This window comes from Aphelocoma coerulescens, chromosome 2 (genome assembly GCF_041296385.1).
Source record: "Aphelocoma coerulescens isolate FSJ_1873_10779 chromosome 2, UR_Acoe_1.0, whole genome shotgun sequence".
In the NCBI taxonomy this organism is placed as follows: Eukaryota; Metazoa; Chordata; class Aves; order Passeriformes; family Corvidae; genus Aphelocoma; species Aphelocoma coerulescens.
The window spans coordinates 143,205,257-143,228,791 of NC_091015.1; the positions used below are offsets into that span (position 1 = coordinate 143,205,257).

At 39.2% G+C, this 23,535-nt stretch overlaps 1 long non-coding RNA gene across 3 annotated transcripts; it reads right to left on the bottom strand.

Moving 5' to 3' along the window:
* Nucleotides 1–1,769: 1,769 nt before the first annotated feature.
* On the bottom strand, nt 1,770–22,945 carry LOC138105971 (uncharacterized). Of its 3 annotated transcripts, XR_011148837.1 has the most exons (5): nt 22,795–22,945; nt 7,954–8,062; nt 7,280–7,365; nt 7,025–7,139; nt 1,770–3,840 (listed from the first exon to the last, which is right to left on the bottom strand). It is a non-coding gene; the product is annotated as an uncharacterized lncRNA (long non-coding RNA). The 3 variants fall into 3 exon arrangements; XR_011148835.1 differs by lacking the exon at nt 7,954–8,062; XR_011148836.1 differs by lacking the exons at nt 1,770–3,840; nt 7,954–8,062 and having other exon boundaries at nt 6,095–7,139.
* Nucleotides 22,946–23,535: the final 590 nt, after the last annotated feature.

Genomic DNA, 23,535 nt, shown 5'->3' on the forward strand with positions numbered 1-23,535 from the left:
ATAAATATTTAATCTTTCACCTGAGGTTTGAATCGTTTCAACAACAGTCAAAAGGAATTGAGCATTTGCATGGATAACAGAAATATCTAGAATCATTATAGCTAAAAACAACGTGGATTTTGAAAAGGAGATAAAAGCTATGTTTGAGAATTTTGACCACCTTTTTACTACCAGAAATTATAAAATTACTTTCTTGATTGCAGAGTTCATCTTGTCAGATTGTTCTGATCTTCTACCAGTCTCCCTGTTCCCAGCACCTGCTACAGGCCACCCTTGGGGATGGAATGCTTTGGAATGCTTGGAGTATTCTGTGAATTTTGGCTTCATAAGGACTTCAAAGCCTGCGACTGTCTGATAATTCCCTCATTCTTAAGACAGGGAAATGTGAATTTCACAGCAATACGAAACAGATCCTGAAAGTTTTTCAGTGATCACCAGTAACCCTTATTTGTTGTGTCGGGATCCATGGGGAATAAAGGAGGGAAAAGCATTTAAAGACCATTCTACCTTTCTTTAACAATTTTCTCTACTTGAAGCATTAACATTTTCTACTGTTTGTAGACCTGCAAAGGTCTGCACTAACTTCAGTCAGTGCCAGCTGAAGTCAGAACCATGACATGTGCTTGCTCACTGCTCTGAGCACTAGAAGCTTGTGGTGTCTTTCCACACTTGAAATTCTTCCCCACTCTCCACAGTCCCTAATAATATCCTGGACATGTACCTTCATCTTTATTCATGAGAGTGCAGATGCAGCCAAATTAGTGGCAGCAAAGCACATTTTACACAGTAGAAAATACAATCTGTCTTCTTTATGATTTTTTTTAATAAAAAAAGTTTTATTTAAAAAAAAAATCAGACAGTAAGATTTAAATTCAGCACCACCCGTTGCAAGAGTCTGTTTAAAAATGCACAGCTGGCTTGATGATGAGTGACAAATCAAAAGTCAGAGTGAAACTTCCCAATCATCTGAGCCCTTGCCACCCGATTAGCAGAAGAAAAACAGGGCAGATGGAGGGAGACGCAGCAGTTCGGAGGGAACAGATGGCCACTACGAACTTGATATATGAAATTAATAACACTTTCTCAAATACAATTAGTAGCAGGAATACATTACCTGAATTTTCATAACTGTGAGCAAGCTGACATTAAATGAGGTTTTTCAGATTAACAGTCAATATAACATTGATATTTGGAGAGAAATAAAAAATTATATGGAAAGTAATAAGGACCTTTCAGCTTTTTGTGCTATAACTGATTATGAGTGCCCAGCTGTACAAAGCCTGCATGATTCTATAGTTTGAAACTCCCCAGATATGTGCTTTCATGATTAACTCATTTATTTCTTAAACCAAAGACAGGCAACATGAGGTTTCACACAGATTCTCACTGTGTTGTGAGAATCCGTCTTGTGGTGAAGGTTTCTTTGGTCCTTACAGCCAAGGGCTTACAAATATCTGGAGTAACATTTTCAGAAGATTGGTTTTGGAAATCTAAACCAAGATGTCTTACCATGGTGTGTTTCAACACCTTCTGAAACCAGGCCCATTTAGTTTGTCTTTAATTGGGCATCCAACACAATTAGTCTGCTTTGAGAATGCTGATTCTTGCTTTTATAGATAGTCTTTACAGAGGGGACGGGATTCTGAACAAGGGAAAACATGTAATGCATTTCAAAGCCTGGCTCAAGGCTTGGGAAGAAGCAGCACTATAACACTGCATATCAGCCAGCTCAGTGCATTGCAGGGACACACGTCCGGGTGGGGGGGTGACAAGGATCTTGCTTGGTTCCCTACAAGTCCTGGCATACCTAGGAGGATGATTAAGTAGGTGATTTTTTAATCATATGTACTGACACTTTTTCATAAACCAGAGGTGGTAGAATCAGCTGAGAGGTCATTTTCTCAGCTTAGAAGAAAGTGTTACAAAAAGAATTAATAAAAACAAATGCTGGCACTCTCCTAAGTAAACAGAAGTAAAAATTATTGTTTTCATGTTAAAACTGGCTTTTCTAGAATGTGAGCATACATGTGCATACATACACCAAAGAAAGCCTTTTATTTTTACTAATATGCAATTTTTTACTGCAGTGCAACAGCTGTGCCCAGAGAACCTTAAATTTGGTGTTGAATCCGTCTGTCATTGAATTCTTCTGTCATTCATTTTGGCTTTTCAGGCTAAAATTCAGATGTATAAAAAGAACATTCTTGAAAAGTCAAGACAGGATTAGAAGTGCAAGAGATGGGATTGAAAGTGCAAGAGTTACTGTATAAACATTTTCCTGAAATGGTCTGAAATAAACAATGGCATTTTTAGTCTACAGGAATTAAATAGCTTTTTTCTGCATAGAAATCTCTTGAAAGTTCTAAGGGAACCTTTTAAGCCCTTGCTACCTGATACATGGAATGATAAAGAAATGTACTTGAGTTTCTTCCTTTCACTGTCACACAATTATCACTTTTTTCTCCCTTTCCTCTCTGTTGTTATTTTCTTTATTGTTGCTCCGCAGCCATAGTCGACAGATGCAAATGTAATTTGTTTATGAATCACAGCACATATTTATGTGAATATACCATATGAATATGCTTGCAGTATGATTTCAGCTGGGTGAATACTGCAAAAGATGATTTGTAAACACTGCTATGAATAAAGGGCATGATACAAAGCTCATTGCAATCCATGGGATGACTCCTGTTGGCTTCCAGGAGTCTGGCTGAAGCTCCAAGCCAAGACTTTCCATTCAAAGGAATACTTGCTTGCTGATTGTCTGTTGTACATGTTTATCCAGGCAGAGCTTTGTTTGTGCAAATACTGGGACGAAGCTCCTACTCAGGGTAACACACATTTCTGCACAAATACATGAATTTTCTCTATGACTACATATGGTCATATGGAAGTGTTATCAACACAAGAATCTATGAGTAATCATTTTTAATAATGATTTCAATGAACTATGGAGAGTTCAGGAGTCACAGACACATGCATTTTATCTATTTTTTCAAACAAAGATTTTTCTGTCCCAAACAGAGCTGTCAGTCCAAGATTAGGAGACAGTAGTACTGTGTCTGTACCAAACAGGTAGACCTTGGCCTCATGCTGCCTGAAAGCAGTAACAGGTTTGTCACTGGTTTCAACAAAGGCAGGTTCAAGACTGTTCTCAGCACTGTAACTTAACAAAAAATGCTGAAAATAGAAATGAATTTGGGCTTTAGGTTTCAGAGTTTTTAAGTATTTTCTTATTACTTTAAATTTTAGTCCTCCAAGGTATCATTTCAATGGGTGTTAAACTCACAGGACCTTACAGAAATGGGTTTGGGTCACTGCCAAAGAGCATAGCTGTTACTGTTCAGTCTTGTATTCATAGACAATGTCTATTGTCTTTACGCAGATAAGCAGGTTTTGGCCAGAAGTACCATTTCTCACACCAGACACACAACAACATGATTGGCATCAGACTCTAATGAACAGTAATGAGAAAAAGTGTTCCAACAACAGAATGAAAATGCCTTTTAGTGCAAATGTTAAAGCATCTCTTTTTTGATTTCCACTGCCAACATTAAAGTTGCAGAATTTGGTAATGTTTATTTTTCAATTCTAGAAACTCTTTACAACTGCCTTCAGTCTTGTCTTTTTCACTTTCTTGCATGGCAGAAAATGTCTTCAGATGATGATACAAACTGGCACCAAAGAAAATCTTTCTATGTATTTAAACTTTTGCTGTTCACTTGACTCAGTGACCCAGCAGCATTGTCCAGAATTGCATTAACCAGTTCCAGGCAGTGGAGACAAAAATTCCTTTCATTCATCAACAGATAAGGAGTTTTGACAACTATCCCTTGGGAGCTAGAGAGGAAAAAAAAAAAGCAAGAAGAGATTACAATGTAATAATGTAAAAAACAGAGTCAAAGAGCCAAAGAAAGACTGGAGGAAGCTGTAGGGCTGCCTGGGCAGACAGGGAGACTGCTATCAGAATTGAACAAGAGAAAATCCAGATCCCCCTTCCATTCCTCTACCTGTTTCTTCTCAATGTCACTATCAGTGCACACAGTGATATAAAACAGGTCCAACAAGTATTCCAGTAACTCCTCAGGACCACCAGGGCAAAACCAAAAACATTCAGGGCTTGACACTTAACCAAGGCAACATGCCAAGCTTATCACATGTGAAAAAGCCTTGTAGAGGAAAATAATCATCTTCATGTTCACAGGGTCTGGGTGTTAACTCTCCAAAGACTCTCCTGTATTTTCCACTCCTTCAACTATTGTAAATGAGGGGTTTATTTGCATGGAAATTCAAACCTCTGAACAGATTTTTGTTAACTACAAAGCATGGGAAGGAGCCAGAGATTTCTCTTTTGTATCTTAGTACTGACTATTAACAGGGCACTCACTGCAGAGGCTTGGATTGCAAGATGGCCCAAAGGATGGTCAACTTTGTGCCAGCCAGAAACCATTCAAGGAGCAGAGGAGGGGACAGCAGTTCCACTTTCTCACAGCCTTCAGAGTTTCAATTTTTTTCCTTTTTTTTTAGTGGAAAAATAAATTTTTCGGTAACATAAAAATGGCTTGTGTCAACAAATTGTAGTGACCCCAAACCAGAAATGGGGCCCTTGCCCAGCTGACTGCCAACATTTGCTTCATGTCTTTCTTCACCTCTTATGCCTGGAGCCTCTGAGTCCAATTCCAACATGTTTGGTAGTGACACCTCACTGAAAATGTTCTTTTTGGCTCCTACCTGAGAGGACATGCAGCACTGGTTAACTGTGAACAAGGAAGACCTAAATTCAAGTTCCTGTTCTGCCAGATTCAGAGTATGAAAGATGAGACATTACCCCCCTGAGAAATCAGTAGGACATCTCTTTGTTCTCCTCTCCCCAAATCACCCAGAGCTCTGTTGTAACTTACTGTTGTACCACTGGTTATTGCTCATGATGAAAGAATAAAGCTTGTTGACAAGTCTTTTGTAGGAATAAATCAGGGCACACTTTGAGTTTAGCATCTGATATTATTTGAAGATAGCATGCATCATGCATTTGCACCTGAAAATGCATGATACTGTGTGGTGCTGAAGGCCTCAGATTCTCAGACCTTAATCACAAGCAACTGTTAGGTGCTAATCAATGCTAATTACAAACATCATACTCATACACATGTAGCCATTCAAGAAAATATCACTAATTTTAATTGGAGGCTTCCAAACATATTAAAATTGTATCTTCTTTTCTTTCATTGAACACTACTTTAATTCTCCTCATTAGATTCCTACCACCTATATCTTAAGTTCCCCCCCAATGTAATTCATAATTCCCCTTGCATTTACTTTCTTTTGAGTGAGGACTTGAATCTCTGAAATGCTGTACATATGCTGAGCACTTGCTGAATACTCAGCTCTCCACAGCTCTGACTCTCAGCTTCACAGAGTATCAAATATTATGGTATTTGGGAAATCATGATAATTAGGGAGAAAACTCAGAAATACTGTTTAAGGCTCAATTTTTTACACTTCTATCTGCATTGTGGCTGGGCCAGTGGAAGAGGTGGAGGTAAAAATGAGCATAGTGTTTGCATATTCTGAGAAAAACTTCCTGAGACTTCTTTCTGAGGGGATTTGGGAGTTCCATACATTATTTCTACCTGATGCTGGAGGGACACTGAAATATTAATTTAATCAGCATCTAACATCAGTGGATTTGAGAGCATAAACTTTAATTTCTCACTGGAATCAAATGGAATGACACTGACAACTACAAATAGAAGAGATACAGACTCACAAGCTGCCCTTGCTAAAAACATCAATTGCTTCAAAGTAATTCTTGGTATTATCAGTCAAAAAGAAATAAATTAAAAGAGAAAGCCTACACTCTATTTAATGAGTATGTTTATGACCAATGGGAACATCAACAAGCATCTGCTGATGAGAACCTAGTAAAATTAGTGCTGAAGAAACACGACTTGGTTTACTACATGTAGGATCTCTGCTACCTTGGTGACATGCATTTATGAAATGTTATTTCCTGGAGGTAAAGAAAACATTAGTTAGGAAACACTTACTTTAACTGTTATTTCTTCTTCCCAATCTATTAGAGAGGCTGCAAATGCTGAGGGCACTGTGATGGCTCTGTAGAGATCATCTTGGTCTCTTACTCACATCATGTAGCCTCTAAGCTAAAGTGCTACCGCTGGAGACTGGAAATAGCTGTATTGTTCATGTGCCTAACAGCATGGATTTGCAAAGATGTATTATGTAGGTAAATAAATACTATGGTCCTTACAGGTAAGTCAACAAACTGAATAAACTGATGATTCTGTGGGTGAGAAGCAAAAGGCATTAAATCCTTATTGTTTCCTTCTGACTGGTGTCCTTTTTGCCTAATTTCTCTTTCTGGGGTTTCTATTGATAAGGTACCCACTCATGGAGTGCTCCTTTTCCTGGAGCTAGTCTGAGGACTTCTCTTCTGACCTTACGCTTTCTCTCCTTGCCTCTCAGAAGAACTTGCTTTCCTGTGTTCCAGTTTTCTGGCCCATCTGCTGCCCTCCCACACATGGCAAAGGGCAACAGATGGGTGATAATCATGCGGAAAAAGGCAAATGGAGGCCATGCGGAGGGGAAATGCAGCTCTGTGGCATCGTGCCCTGGCAACACAAAGCCACCACTAGTCATCCACTACACACGCACCGTGAATCCATCAGTGACAAGTAAGGCGTGTGGCTGGTTGGAATAGGAACTGTTTGGGACACTGCCAGTGCTGGGTGGCTGGTTTCCACTCATAAACATTGTCAGTTATGGTACAGCACTTCTCAGGAGTAAGTGAAACACACCTTGTCCACCTCCCCAAGAAAGGCTCATCTCTATTTTTGATATGAGGGCAAGATGATATTTCATGGTGTTTCTTTTAGGGCTCCTTTAGGATACAGGCATAAAGCTAAGTTGTGAGGTAAGACCAGTGAGCTCTGACGCTGGATGGAAGGAGGAATGCACGTAGCAATAACCAAGATGTTTGCACAGGTTTGAATCCACAGCAGCTCACCTGCTTCTGACAACAGCTTGCTAGGACATGTGAAGTCACCGGCAGGAGATGACAGAAGAAATGGACTTGGCAATGTGAGTCAGCCACAGGATGACTATGAGCTATCAATATGATCCTGAAGAAAAACAACATTAAAAAAGAGGCAATTATGGTATAAGGGTATTATCATGTTTAAAACAGCAGAAATTATGTCTCTCTGGTATGTTGGTGCATGGCTACCTCAAAAAGGTAAATAAGAAGAGTACAAAGACTTGCCCATATGGTCCACTGGCGTACTGCAGCACAAAGACCATGGACTTGATGCCTTAAGGTTTCTCTCCAGTGCAACGTAACTCACATCTCTAGGAAATACATGAAATATCTCATTAGGGAAGATTACTTTTCCCAAATAAATAAAGGTTACCTAAGTCCCAGCTCCATCAATCAAAGAGTCTTAAACTTTTAAAATGTTTTAATTGCTTACAGAGCTGTACAGCCTTCCAACAGATACAGAAATACTAACAGGTTGAACCTTAATTGTGCATAAATTTCTTTAAGAAGTGTAACTTTTCTACTATGGTATGAAATGGTATGTAATTGTCACCAGTGACAGGACTTGAGGAAATGACCTGAAATTGTGCCAGGGGAGGTTTAGTTGGATATCAGAAAAAGGTTCTTCACCCAGAGGGTGGTTGGGCACTGGAACAGATCCCCAGGGAAATGGTCACAGCACCAAGCCTGACAGAGCTCAAGAAGTGTTTGGACAATGCTCTCAAGCACATGGAGTGACTCTTGGGGTGTCCTGGGCAGGGCACAGAGTTGGTCTTGATGATCCTCGTGGGTCCCTTCCAACTCAGCTTATTCTGTGATTTAGTGATATCCCATGTGTTAGCCAGAATACAATATACAGATGGGGTAAATATGCTGAGCAGTTGTTCCTGTTGTATTACCTTATGTTTGAGAAGCCAAATGAACAGAGAAGTTCTGAACTGCTCCCTTCTAGCAGTGAAACACTCACAGAATAATGCCAATACTGCTAGATCAGATAGGCAATATCATCTGGAAAATTACAAATAAAAACTCTTGACTGTTCAGACAGTACACACAACCTTGAAAACTTGTCCTTAAAAAGTATTTTTACTGCTCTTGTTTCCTATCCTATGGAAAAAACTTGTTTATATTTCTACCAGATACATACATATATACTGTATTTGAAGAGTTCATTTTTCCACTGCTTCTTCCCTAATACTTTCTCATATTTTACCTTTCAGTTACCAATCACCTAATACCAGTATTTGAACCATAAAGAAGATATTTCAGAATGATTTTAGGAAAATGACTTAGAAATTATGCTTCCCAAGGCCTTGGAGCTACAATGAATAAGTAACACTATGGTTCCCAGTTAGTTTCTACCTACAGTGAGATGCTCCAAAGTGAAGTTATGAAATAAAAAATGTATAAAATGAGACAGTGGGAGGAAAATACACATAGAGACTAATGACAATTGATCATGTGATTTGTTAAGAGATAATTATGAGCTAGTCTGAAAGATGTGCTTGTGCTGTAAGGCCATTTCATGATAACCAATACCAAGAGGATTTTACCGCTGTCCTGCACAGAATCAAGGCAAGGATGAGCAGTACCAATCTATAATGGTTTTGGAGGGTTGACAAGGTAAAACTAATTTTATTTTTTAGTTTCCTTGCCAGTCATTTCTTGTCCAAAAAGTAAACTCTTTGCATTCCATATTATTTTCCAAGAATAACAGCTTTAGATGTTTAGTTTGGCTAAATTAGAGAAGTTGACCACCTGTCTGTAGAAAAACAAGACATTCTTGCAGATGGACGTTCTGAACTATGATGAGGAGTTCTAAAAGAAATCTTGTTGGGTGCAGAGAGTGAAGTAGGCAAAATACAGACACAAAAAACCTCTTTGTGGACATTTTTGAGTGCAGGGTAGATGAAACAGAATAAAAATCTATAAATGTTCTCATCTCCAGTTTCATAATAAATAGCAAAAGCATCATATCCTGAACTCTGCAGAAATGTACAGGACAGCATTGATTACTGTAAAAGGAACAGCCTTGTGGTAGCAAAGAGATGGATGAGGTTCTTTATATGCTCTTGAAGATGAGTGTCCCATAAAACTGGAAATTCGCAGTGTGTATATGGTCGTTCTTATACACAAAATGGTCTTTCAGCAAATGAATTATGATGTGTCAAAATGACTCATAGGGACTTTGCCACAGTGCAGGGCATTTGAGAAAATTGTTGCCACAGAGTAAATATTTTTTTATGTTGATTAACAGTAACACAGCTGGCCTCTGACTTTGCAAATTTAATGGAAATTTCAGGGTTAATGAATGAAACTAATCCTCCTTTGCTCTCTCCTTGTCTTACTTTCTCACACATATGCAAATACACACCAAGCTTGTACAGAAAACCTCACTTATGGTGGTGCTACTGAGAAACATCCAAGCAAATCAACACACATACACTGCATAGATACCAAAAAAAAGTATAGAGGTTTTAGGAGACTCATTCCTTCCAAGAAAACATATCCTAATGAACTGCACTGCCCTATCACAAATAAAAGTCTGCCTTATCACTATTAAAAGCTGTGCATAATAATAAAAAAAAATGCAAATTAATGAAAGAGACACTGGGGGGAAGACTGATTCCCAAGAGAAAGGAAATCAATGAATCAGAAATGTTCTTGGGGTCTATAACCTGGCACCTGAGAGGACAGAAAGGCCCTTGCTTTGGTGTATGGCATTAACATCTCTGGTCATAGAAAGATTTTACTTGAAGTCTTGCAAGGTCAAACTTCTTTTGCAGGTGTCTGGGTCCTCTTTTTGTCAGTCAGGCTGGAAATTTCATACTTTATGTGATGATTTTTCTTGGTTTACTTTCCTGCACTGCCCTCGTGTTTACACTCCTGTGCAAATGGCCAGGTTGGGAAGGGCTCCTGCAACTGCTTTGCGAATTCCCACTCTTGTAGTTGCAGATTCATCACCTTTAAGTGTGCCTATTCTGCCATAAAGGAGACTTAATCCCATAGAGGATCATTCTCAGGTCCTCAAACACTTTAGTTGAAAACAGTGTTGGGAGATGAAGGCGTAGGTAGTGGCTCTGCAGTTTTGGGTAGGGATGTAAGATCCTGCTTGTCAAGTAATTCCTGGGAAGTGGGGGTGGATGGTGTGTGTTATTTCCAACTCTGATCCTTAATGCTGTCCAAGTTCATTAAAACACATGAAGAAAATTATGTGCTTCCAGAGGCAATATAAAAAGGAATCTACCTGCTGAAGCCAGTGAGAAAATAGAGCAGGTGAGTGCTTACAATAGCAAAAAGAAATCTTACAAAAGGCAAAACAAATTACAAATAAATACATGGTTAGAGGAATAAAACAGCACACCTCTTTTCTGAGACACCAGGCTAGAACACAACCCTCACAGCATGTCTTAGCCTGGTGGGCATTAATCAAAGTGCTTCCTATTCTTCTCCTTTCTTCCTCCTGCTCCACCTCCCCACACTTTTATTTTCCTTAGAACGATTCTATAATAGCCACTTACTTTAATTTCCAGAAAAAGGGTTTATACAATGCAGGGAAATTTGATTTTCAAATTCAATCAATTCTATATCCAGGAAAAATAGATAATAATGATTGTAGAACCAACAGATACCGCTGACTTATTGAAATTAATCCACTCTAATAATGCTGATCTCTTTCCAGATCAAAGGAAAGGTGGGATAGCTACATTTTTTCCATTCATACATTTTGTTTGTAAGTTACTTGAGGTTCAGTTTGCAAAGGCTTTAGAGGCAGTTCTGTGTGCCTTACTTGCCCACTCTTCCTGAGACAACATTATGCAAATTTTCCACATGATGAGATTATGTTGGCTTCTATGCAATTTTCATGCAGAAGTCCCAGGAACACCGTGCATTTGGTATGCCTAAACTCTATAAACTTTGTCTTAGATGGTGGAGCACGCTCAAGGTCTTTCAACACTGGCATGGCAGAAACTTGAGAATGGTCAGGATACTCCTGTCACAGGAAGAATGGTCCCAAGAAGGTGAACTGGGATGGAGACCAGCATCAGAGTTGGGCTGCCTGGTCTTTTTTGTTGCCGAGATCACAGAAGGGACATTTGATGAGCCAAAACTGGAGGCACCTCAACTCTTCCTTCTCTGGCAACAGCAGCAAACCTGACTGTGAACTTGGTTATGGAACAGTTAAAGATAGATTACTCTCCTGAACAGGAACATCCTGGGCATTCTTCTGAACCCATCTCATGAAAACCCACTGGCAGAAATCTAATTTGAAGCTCTGAGGTTTGAACCATGAATGAAAAGTTACACATGAAAGCACATAGGAAATAAAATGAAAAAAAAAACAGTAGCAGTGTACTATAAATAGTGCTTGGCAAACAAAAAGTACAATCTATTATGATCTAGTGGTCTCCATTTGTCTGGAGATGTCACTTCTAGTTATTATGGTTTACACATTCTTAGAAACATCTGTACTTAGTTCTATCCAAGAGAAGAAGTGACACTTGAAATAAAGGAAGAGCATAAGTAGCCTAACTGGTTTTACAGGAGTGGGATATTAGTCTAGTAGGACCACTGCAGAGCAAAGACTTGCCTTTCATATGAAGTGTAAACTCAAGTTCTCTGAATGCAGCTTCACGACCCTATGCTCTGAATCTGTTTCAGTAATTTTCCTTCTGTGTCAAGGCCATAATGATTTTCCAGATTCATTTCAAATGTGAATTAAATCTCCTAAAGACACATTTAATCAAATATGATGGCACCTTTATGATTCTCTTAGCTGACAGGAAAATCCTGATTTCTGTTGAAACTCAGTCCTTCCTCAATCTTGAACCCAAACCCAGTATCTAGGTAAGTCAGACTCAGCACTTTTTCCTGTTTTGATCATTGTGGCACAAAAGAGACAGCAGACTCTCCAGGAAATCCTACTGTTGAACAGAGGGGAAGACTATGAAAGATCATAAAAGCATCTCAATCCCATCGTCATTAGAAGATTTAACTCTTGCAGAAGTGTTTCTAGGGCTGTTGGTTTGATCCATGAGAAGCCCTCATGTACATCCTCATCAGAACATGGATGATTTGTATGCACAGCTCCCACTTCTCATAGGAGAAATCCACTTCACCTCCCTCAGACATACAAAAATCAAAGCAGTTTACTCCACATCTTCCCTTCCAAGAGCAGAAGACAATATTCATCTGTGTGCACAGAGAAATATGTGTACCTGGTTATTTAGGTGCTTCTCTGCCTGTCCAGATACAAAACCAGAGCTGATGAAATACAGTGTACTCCAGAATTTTTTTTTTCCTTTTAGTCCATTCCTCTTTTAAACTTACAAAATAAAAAACAATTGTCCCAGGAGAATATTATATCTGTGTAATTTTTCCACTGTATCGATAATTACTGTATTTCACATGCCCCTTTTAATTACATAATGTCTGAGATTAAAATTCAACAGCTTCTCTCAAAGAGAAAGTGCTTTAATATCTGAAGTGCTGCTCCTGTAAATTGGCATCTGAAAGACAGGCTAAAAACAGGGCATAAAAACGAACATTCCCATCCTTCCTAACTGACTGCAATACCAATGAGCTGCACCGACTTTACACAGACCTCCCACATTCTTGATAGGATGTTTTCTAGCAGAGTGATCCACAAATATTATCATTCAATGACAATACAGTTTTATCAAGGTACGTCTCAATCCACAGGATACAAGCCCCACACAACAGACGGAAAATTTGGCGCAGCGATGCGCACACTGCGTGTGTTACTTACTGGTTATTGCAGTGGTCATACCGAGTCCCGTATGGCGTTACATTAACGAATGGCATGCAAGCACCTTCTGTTGAAACATCTGCGACAGGGAAATTTCAGGCATTTTTCCAGATATTTTTTTGTGCTCTCGACCAAATTTTCATTAGGGCTATAAAACCTGGCAGGCAGCATTGTTGTGTATGATTTTTTAATAAACTGGGACATGCCTTTGTTAGAGGAGTGAAGAAAAGGGCTCTTTAGAGACTTCTTCCTATTACAAAAAGTTCAGAAAACATATGACAGCTCACCAAACAGTGTCTCCTAACTTTTTTTTTTGTCTCCTCCAAGACAAAGATCTCCTGTTTCTTTAGATGTATACAAAGATTTACAGGTTTTGAAATGAAACCAAAAATGTAGATTTTTTTTATCTATCAGATTAAATGATTCCAACAGTGGCATTACTTGAGAATGTGTTCAAAGAAAGAGCACATAGCTAACATAGATTTTTAGCATCTTTTTGATGCCTGCTGCCAGGAATCTTACAAAGAATTTTCACTTACTTAACAGACAAGGTCCCTTAGAAAAAAAAAAGAAGAAAGGAAAGCAAATGGGCACATGCAGATCAGATCTTGTACACAGTGCAGGCCAAGAACATAGCCTTACTCCTTTTTCTTTTCCAGAAACACGTCATTGCCTGCTCTCCCTTCTCTGCTCCCCTGCAAGACAACAGCCACAAGGCACAAACTGAAGTTCCATTTTGCAATTCTCCCTGCCACACTATGAACACTAATGCAGAACAAACATTCTTGGCAGTAAATATGTACATTATCATTATGTAAATAGGTATGTTATCATTATAGCAAAATGATGATGTTCTTTACTAAGTCTATATTCCCTTTCCAAGAATATTATGTAGTTTGAAGTATAATTTCCATTATGCCACTGGGGCTAGAAAAACACTTCAGTTCAACAATAATTAGTATACTGTATATAACAAAATGTTTACCATGGATAAAGATGATGTGCAATCCTAAATCTTTTTGGACAAACAAACAAATGCAGTTTTACCTGGTAGCGTTCAGCCTGAGTAACCAACAGAAAGCAGTTTCAGACTAATAACCATTCCCACATCCAAGGTGAGCATCATACTGACATTTTATAACAACAACACTATGAGCAATAACATTTTAAATTGTATGAGGTGAATGATCTACTGTTAGCATGAAGGTGACTTCATTTCTGAACCTTAAATGAACTAGAAATGACTGCATGTCACAGGCTGCTGGCACTGTTAACAGTGTTTACATGAAGTTCATTGCTCAAGCGTAGGTAAGTGTATCAGCACTGCAAAACCCAAATCCTTAGGTTTTAATAATTCAAAAAGTTCTTGTGATCAAAGAGCAAGGCAAGGCCAACTCCTAAATCCAGCAGCTGTAAGCTACTTGTACATACCCACATACCCCATGCTATTACCTGAGAATTTGAGATATGTGTGTCCTAGACTGAGGTAAAAAAAGCGCCGACTTCTTACAGAAAAAATAGAATTGCTAGCATAAGTAAAATTGGATGAAAGTGTTAATATTTTTACAGCTTCTTTTGAGGTGAGTAAATGTAAATACTTGTCTCTCATTTGCTCTGAAAAAGTGGATTAGTTATTTAGAAGTATGTAAATGCATTCAAAATGTCTTCAGTTTCTTCATTTTCCTTTGAATGCTGCTTTGAACTGAAAAATCAATTTTCAGAAAGGAAGATATGCCAATTAGAATGAAAAAAAAAACAGAAGAAAGGAAACTAATTTATAAATTATAAAATATATAATGGCCACATTCTCACTGTTGTGCTGCCCACTTCTATCACAGAATCACATACCACATTGGAATTGTGAAAATATTATATGAAAATATGCATATGGTTCTCAGCATTCTTCTTTATGCACCAGCTCCTTTCAGATAGCTTTTCCTGGGAAAAATTAAACAAGGAGGATAACCTTTGAGGACTCGCAGAGATTGTGCATGATGATTTCTCCTTTCCCAATGCCAATAATTAGATAATTGTTTTGCATCTTCAGGCAAATATTGTGGAAGCATTACAAATTACACATTACTTTTCTCTGGCATTTCTATTCCCTTGTTACTTCAAAGCTTCTGATACACTTGTGGCCACCACACACGTGTGTAAAGTGTTTCTGCACAGGATGCAACCACATGTGTCACTGAGTCAGTGGTTTTCTTCTCTGACATCTGCAAACAGCTGCTGATGTGGGGCTGCCCAGTGTCTCTGGCCAGGCAGGACCAGCACATGTCCTGCCCAGCCCACTGGATCAACAGCTCCCAGCTAGGTCCTGCCTGTGAAGCCAAACCAATTGAGAGGAAGAAGCAGTAGCAGGGAAGAATTTCCCATATCCCTTGGATGTTTGTTTCAATAATGTTTCAAACTGATCAAACCATGGGAAAGTCTAATTTCTTACGGATCTTCTCCAAACTTAAGTCTCCTCAGCAAAGTGTGCTACAAAATGAGACCGTGGCTGCTATAAAAGAAATATTTCTCTGTCTTTTAGACCTGTTGTTTAGAAGCACCACTGGATTCCCATCATTCTTCTATTGTGAGAAACAGCGAACTCCATGTTTACATTCTCTGAAATATCCATGACTTCATGAACCTCTTTCATATCATCTGAATACTTTTTTAAAGCTGAAAAGTCCTACTCTGTTCAGTCTCTTTGCATATGAAAGCTATACCATACCTATGGATACCTGCTACCCTTGTCTAGGATACTTTTCCTACTTCTACCACACCTTCTGCACACAATATACTGCTAGTTTATAAGATAATCCATTGATATTTTCAGTCATTTTCCACTACAAGTGGAACAGAAAACTCAGTTTCACATAGACAGTTACAGCTTGAGCTATGCAAATAATTGACTTGGAGAGCTGCTCATCAAGTGGAAACAAGTAATCCAAATGAAAAACTTTATTTCAAGTCAAGGGGAAGCAAACAACACCAAAAAAACTTATTTCTGCAAAGCAAACAAACTAGTTCTAAAAATCCCTATTATTTCCAGATGAGATGAGAAACTTTCTTTTACTCTAAGGACTTCAGCTGTTTTTAAAGAAAACTTACAGAAATGTTACCCCCAAAAAGCCTACTTTTTTTTGAAATTTAAGGCAAAACAGGTGGCTGGAGTGAATCATGAAAAGAAGGAGCAGTATGAGCAAATGGATATAAGCAGGACCTTATAAACCAAACCAGAAGGCTCTAGGTTTTCCTCTCTAATCTAAGCACCACTATCAATATATTTGTAATTCTTATTGCTTTGATACAGCCAGCTAGGACACGTACCTGGCAGATCTCCACTGACATTTAGCATTAGGAGTCTAGATCAGTAAAGCCAGCATTGGGCTGCTCACACAATATTGTGTTGTTGAAGCTCAGACCAATTCCTCTGCCTGTAAGATTTAAATGTAGCACTTGGCCAAAATCATCAAACACAGCATCATCCACAAACACAACAGTATCCGGTGGCCAACGAAGAATGAGCAGAGGAGGTACTGTGGTGGACTCTAAAAAAAGCAAACAGAGTGCAAGGAAGGGATCAGTTACTCAGGATGTTTCTGTAAGGTGGACAGTAAGTGTTGAAGCTTCTAATTTCTTCCATGTGTAAAATGCAGCTGGCATAAGAGATGGACACGGAAGTTTCACGTAGGTAGATGCATCCTGTAGCTGTCTAATGGAACAATGATATAATGTAGCCCAAGCCAAAACTGAAACAAAGTTTTTAATAATGAGAACAATTAATTCTCAAAAAATATGTCCATGGAACAAGAGGGCACTGCCATAATTCTGAAGTTTTAAACTTTCTGGAGTTGGTACTTCTGTTTCTCCAGCTGGCGATATTTTCTCAGGTTCATGCCTGGCAAACGTCTCTCTCCTCTCTTCAGATAGGCCAAGAACTCTGTTGATGATTTTAGGGTCTGAGAAGATTTTGCAGCTGAAGAATTCGACATATTCCAGCCAGTAGTGGGAAGGAAGATGGTGGGGTTTTTTCTGCTTTTCATGGACCTTGGTTATCTGCCCGGGGCCCAAAAGAAGTTGCTGTAAGACCAACTTTTCAAAAGGTGGTGACACACGAAGGAGGAGGTCATGGTGGGGCTGTGCTTTGTTGAAGATCAGATGTCTGGATTACAATATACCATTAACTTTTTAAAAGAACAGCATATAAAATGTTGCAGTGCAGGCAAGGGGATCTCTTGATATCTGTATTTTGCATGCCACTTTGTGAGAAGAAGAAAATATGCATTCTTCTCCCACTGCATACAGGCAGCCCTGCAGACTGATTTTAGTCCATGCCATGAGGTTAATGCACAGCTTGATCTGCACTGACATGAAAATACCATCTGCATAACCCCAGCTTGCCTTGCTGGAAGAAGAGAAGATACAGGACTCAGCAGCTGGTCTCAGCTACTCTGGGAAAATGTTCGTCTCCAGACCAAGTTTGGATCCAGCCATATCTGGCAAAAGTATTATAACTATATCATATGCATACTCCAGAGAAATCTTAGGAAGCTTAATGGAAGTTCAGTTCATATGTTGAGGCTGTTACATGAAAAGCATCAGGAAAAGCATAAACTGTTCCTATTTCAAAATTGCACAGGGAAGTAAGTATATGGTCTAATAACTTCACAGGACTGTCATGAGTTACTCAAATATTCCTAACTTAGCATACATAATTCAAAAGAATTTTCTTTCTCTTTGCTAAATATCAAAGTAACAGTTTTCACCCCTGAGCTGTGCGACAGAACACTGACTTCCTTTTTGGTGAGCAGGACATAATACTGAACCTTGCCATAAGCATGCAAGCATAATAATCTGTTTCGTGCATTACACAAAGGAAGGACTACACTCAATCTCCTGAACTTTCTGACAGCAAGAGTGCATGTTTTGAAACAATGCTTGTCCCAACAGAAAAAACTTCCTGTATCAGGTCCTTTCCTATTACACCAAAGAAAAAGGTTTTTGTTTGTTTGTCTGTCTTGTGTGAGGTTTTTGGTGGTAGTGGTGGGGAGGTCTTCTTGTTTGTTTTTTTGTTTCCTTAAATATAAGCGTACACTCTATTTATTTAAAAGTTAATTGACTTAGTAAATTTATGCAATCTTTAATAACCTAACAGATTTTTAAAAGTACCAAATTTGCAATCAGGTTAGGGTATTGTTCCACCAGGACTGCTTTCACTGGATGTGAATAAAAGTAATTCTAAAGCCACAGGGCCACATTCACCTCAGCTAAAATCAACGTATGACTGCTCTTCTGTGCTCAGGGGAGATCCGCACTCCCTACATTGCATGGCAACACTGCTGAAGAGTGGGAGTAGAGCCATTAAGAGATTCCTTGCCCAAAAACATCCCCTCAGCTTCAGGGAGCACCCACTCCTCGTCGTGCCCAGTGGTTGGGAGGGTGCTGGGGCGCTTTGCCCAACAGGGCTGGCTCTGCCTCCTGCCCCACACACACGCGGCTGCAGGGAGATTGTGAGGTGACATGGTCAGCCTGATGAAGTACACAAAAGCTTTTGGCACTGCATATCTGCAATATCATGGACAGTCAAGGAGGCGCCTGTTATAAAAATACACAGTGAAACACAACTGGAGGACTGCTCTTTCTCAAAGGCTAACGTAATGCATTCCTTCTGTTTAGGCTCATTTTCCAGCCTTTCACATTCTTTGTGAACAAGAGTTATAAAACAAGCCTGATGCAGTCCAATTATTTTTACTTTGAAGGCCATTAATCAAGATTGACTAAGAAAATGAAGACAGCTAAGCAAAATTTCATATGTGACTAGAGTGAGATTAAAATAAAACCAGATGGGGATGGACAGAGACGTTAAGCTGCTTTCTCTCCCCCTTCCCTCCCCTCTTTTTTCTTTTTTTTTGACTCATGTAATAAATGTCTTTTACAAATTACAGCACTCTTATTTTCTTACAGTAAATCAAATTGGGTCATAATGTACAAGTGGTCTCATTGCTGAAATGTCAAAAATAGAACCCGCCTTGTTCTTCCAAAGCAATTCCTCAAATCTAAACCAGCACTGTGGCCTGACAGTCTATAAACCATCTACCTGGATGCAGATCCCTTTTAAGGTAACTGTCTGTAGCTGATAGAAGTATTTCACAAGCATCCAACATGAGCCATAGGCAGAGATCTATAGCATACAGTCATTTGCAGGGTTCTGAATCTGAAGGTCTTACATACACTGCATTTCTACAATTTTCAGGGAGTTTATAGAACTGGGACTTTTTTTCTAAAGATCAAACAATTTTGAGTTAATGCCAACCAGTAGACCTGTAAAAATGATATATAAAAAAGCTTGCATAATTTTCACAAAACCCTTTTTTAATAGATTAGATGAAAGCCAGTGTACACACTGAGGAGCTTCTTTAGAGATTTCAGGGCATAACAAGGAAAACATAAATCAGAAGGACAGATAAATAATGATGGTCACATACCATGAGGATTTTCTTTTTATAAAGTGACTACTACAAATTACCTTAGGTAAGAAGATGAAACAGTCACATACATCTTATTGCCCTTTTATGAAATAAATTATTGGATGAAAAGAAGGAAAAATTTAAAAAAATATTTTTAGACTCACAATTTAAAATTGGAACCAGATTTTTAACATATCTGTACTGGTAAGTAAGTTCACTTATAGTAGTCCAGACCTATCCAGAAGCCTATTTGATTAAACACAACTATCTCACTGCCAAGGGAAAAAAAAACAATCAACCCACCAAACAAAAAACCCAAACAAGTAGTTAATCAGTATCTCATATGGAGGTCCAAGACATCCCAATTTTGCAGGAAGGTTAGCTGGTACAGTCCAACACAGATGCTACATCCCCAAATTCTACTGTGCTTGAAATGTTAATTGCATCAGAAATCAGCCCCTATCCCTATGAGAACATCTTGTTTTTAATAAGGGAAGATCATGCACACGTAACTTGAAATTTTTTAAGTGCTATGAGTGCATATTTCTTTCCCAGACTCTTTCATGCATCACCTGTCATAATTCATTTAAACCCATAGCTTTCTTCTACCCACTCACTATAATGTTGCTGAAACAAGCCTGGAAGGCATCTCAAGGGATCGTTTAGGCCATCCCCTCCACCAAGTCAGGATCAGCTGTTCCTAAATTATTCTCGACAGACATTTGTCTAACCTGTTTATCAGCTCTCATACAGTGAAGTTTGTACAGGCTTCCTACCCAATCAATTCTGATAGGATCACAGAAAACATTTCCTTGTGTCTACCCCTAATTTCTTTTCCTGAAAGTTAAGCCCACTACTTCTTTTGGACATTCACAATAGTTTAATACTTTCCTCTTTGCAGCTACCTTTTAAACATTTGAAGACTTATCATGCATTCCTTCAGTTTGCCTCTTTCTAGACTAAACAACCTCACTGCCTTGAATCTTTCCTCACAGGTCACGTTTTCCAGACCCTCAATCACTTTTGCTCATCTTCTTGGACTCTTTCCAACTGATTCACATCTTTCTTGAAATGCAGTGCCCCAAACTGGACTCAGTGCTCTAGATGAGGTGAGAAAGCAGAAGGACTATTTCATGTTTCCTACATATGCCAACATTGTTTATACAACCCAGTATGATGTTTGGGGGTTTGGTAACAGCCTGACCTTCCTCACTCATGCTCCTCTTGTGTTTGCTCTGGCCCCCAGCTGCTTCACTGAAGAAAAACTAATTTGTCATCCACTCCACCCCCCTGCAGCCCCCATCGAAGCCCAAGCACACTGCCTGCTCTTCCACACTGGTTTGCCCCCTCTTTGTCTAGGTCATTGCCCCAGTTTTTCAAGATCATTTTCATCCTTCAAAGCCTTTGAAATTCCTCCTGACTAGGTGTCATGTGCAGTCTACTATCTAGGTTCTTAATTAAACTAACTAATAGAACTGGGCCCAAGAAAAAGCTTGAAGAATCCATCCTTCTGGTCAGATAGTGAACTGGTGATAACTTCTTTTTGCGTACAGTTTCCCATGCAGTTACATTCTGACAATGTATCCTTCGCTTATTTTTATTGAGCATCATGTGAGACAATGTCAAAAATCTTAATGAAGTCAAGATGCACGGTACCTACTTCTTTGCTTTATCCAGAAGTCCTATTAACCTTAATTACTTCTGTAGTGTTATCTGGCATGTTTTGTTTCCTTCCACTTGGTAATTTATTGCTCTGCTATCTTGTAGGTGCTCACAGGAGTCTTGTTAGATGTTTGCATTTTTTCTGCAGAGGAAATGAGCCTTAGTGACTTTTAATTCTGTTAGTCCACCTTTCTTTATTTTTAGGTGAAAATTATTTTTCACACACTGGTTTTGGTTTTATTCTTCCATTTTTATTTATTTTTAAAGAAAATGATGAAGCTTGTTTCTAGGAGTAGCAGAATATTTTAAAGCAAGACCTCCATGAGGTCTTGAAGACCACATTCTCTTTGTGTTATATCTTCGTGTTCCTGTTTGGGTCTCCTGTCACAATTTATTTTTATGTTTATCTCTTTCCTCACAGTACTTGCTTCATCCCAGCCTATCTTCCCCTTCAGTTCTTTCTTGCTGTCCCTCTTCTGACCGATAAATGGAAAAGTAGTTCAACAACATTCAAGTGCAATTTAAGCTTTTGAACCCAAGGTATTTGAGGTGCTTTAGTATAAAGGTTAATTCACCTAATTCCTGATTTTTCACATTCAAATATCCTTATGAACAGTAGATCACACGGTTGTCTCTGAGGGGAAAGCTGCTTAGGAGCATAAAAAAGCTGTGCGCTCTGCCTTGTCTTTTCTCAGATCAAAGACATTTGAGTGGTGCTGATAGTAGCTTTCAAGAGATGTTACTAGTGGCAAAATTCAGTAGATGTCTTCCTGGATGCTTGTTTATCTCTCTCACATTCCCTTTCCTTAATTTAGCTAAACATACACCTAGGCCAACCCTCCACTGTCCATTGCCCTTGATAATGCCTTTACTCGCCTCATTTCCCATGTCTCACTTGCAGAGGAATAAAAATGCAGATGTATTATTGTCACACTATACAGAGAGGGATGAAAGAAAAAACAGAGACCAGTTTTGACCTCTGCAAAGCCACAGTGTTTTGGAAGGGTGTTTTTGTGGCATTGGATTTTAGATGGTCTCCACCCTGAAAAAACAACACAAGCAAAATGAAATTTTGAAATGATAAGGCAAACAACAACTTAAATTTTCCCATTTGCTGGAAGGTGCTTTGAAATAATACTATTCCTCTGAGCCTGTGACTCTCTATCCCATTATGTCCATTTTATACAGGGCTGAGAAGCTGAGACTTTCCTGAAACTATAGCAGTGGAAGATGTCTGAATCAGCTGCAAAGAAAGCATGCACCCTCCAGTGCTCTGCTTAGCTCACCTCGCAGCACAAGCAGAAGCCAAGAACTGATTCTCCAGCTATACTTGTTACCCACCACCTTCCCAATCTCTGCTCTCACATCTGTCCTTTCAGCTCTCTCTGACGCTTTCAGACACAAACTACCTTTTTGTTTTCTCCTAAGTGCCTTGATAAATAAAGCAGCCAATACAACCTCTCACTGAAGGAAGGTGTTTATCTATTTTTGTAAATAACAGCTGTGTGGAGTTGGTGAATGTTCATTTATCAGCATTTCAATATATTCCTATGGAAAGCTGCAACTATTCATTTAGAAAAACCAAAACAACAGCACCTTTATTAACCTGGTCTACTTGTTATGCTAGTCTGCTGTGGACTCTGTTTGAAGTTAACAGAAGTCCAGTAGATCCCTTCTATCTCCAGTTCTGTGGAAACTGGCTCACCAACAGAATAGAGCAAGCATCACTTGAACACTGCTGTAGTACCTCACTGCTTTTGGGACATCAAAGCAGGAAAAACTCCATTCTCCAGGTGAGAGTATCTTCATCTTCAGCCCAGATACTTCAGGATTCAGCTATCACATACCTTTAAAACAGGAGAAAGATGAATCCATTTTCTTACACGCTCCACAAAAGTTCAGCATCTCTCCCCTGCAGCACCTGACTTTAGGTTATCAGAGCACTGCACAGGAGGTGCATTGCCATGCTCTGCTAAAAACATTGGTGGTCTGAGGCTTTCCAGGTGCCTTACTCAACCTGTTCCCTAGACAGCAACACCTGCTTGTGAACTCTCCTTCCCTGCTCAGGTGTTTTCTTTGTCACATGTACCATTAATGATCTGCAGATGGGCTGAACCGCTGGCTAGTTCATCACTCCAAGGCTTGACTCAGGGAGGAAAGACTTAATCCAGATGGGATTTAACCTGCAGTGTGTTGCACAGGCTGTCCATTTGAAATTATTGCCCACTAGCATAGAGTGAAAAAACATTTTCCACAGTGTGTGGTGAGAGACATTGACACTGCAACACACTGGTAAGCAACTAAGATAATAAATAGTCTGTACTTGCTAGTATTCACTGACAATTTATGACAGAGTCTCCCAATCCTGCTCTTTTGCATGGTTGAAGCTAAAGATATTCTCTGGCCTACTCACCAGACACATTTTATAGCCCAAGCAGCGCAACTCAGTGAGGTGTTTCAGCCAATGTTAATGAAGTGGAATTTATGGCAAAGGTTGAAAGACAGAATAACAAAGCAGGTAATTTGCTCTAAGAAGTGTGGGGTTTGTGGTCTGTTTCCATTCCCAGAGGTAAGGTCAGGAAGGAAAA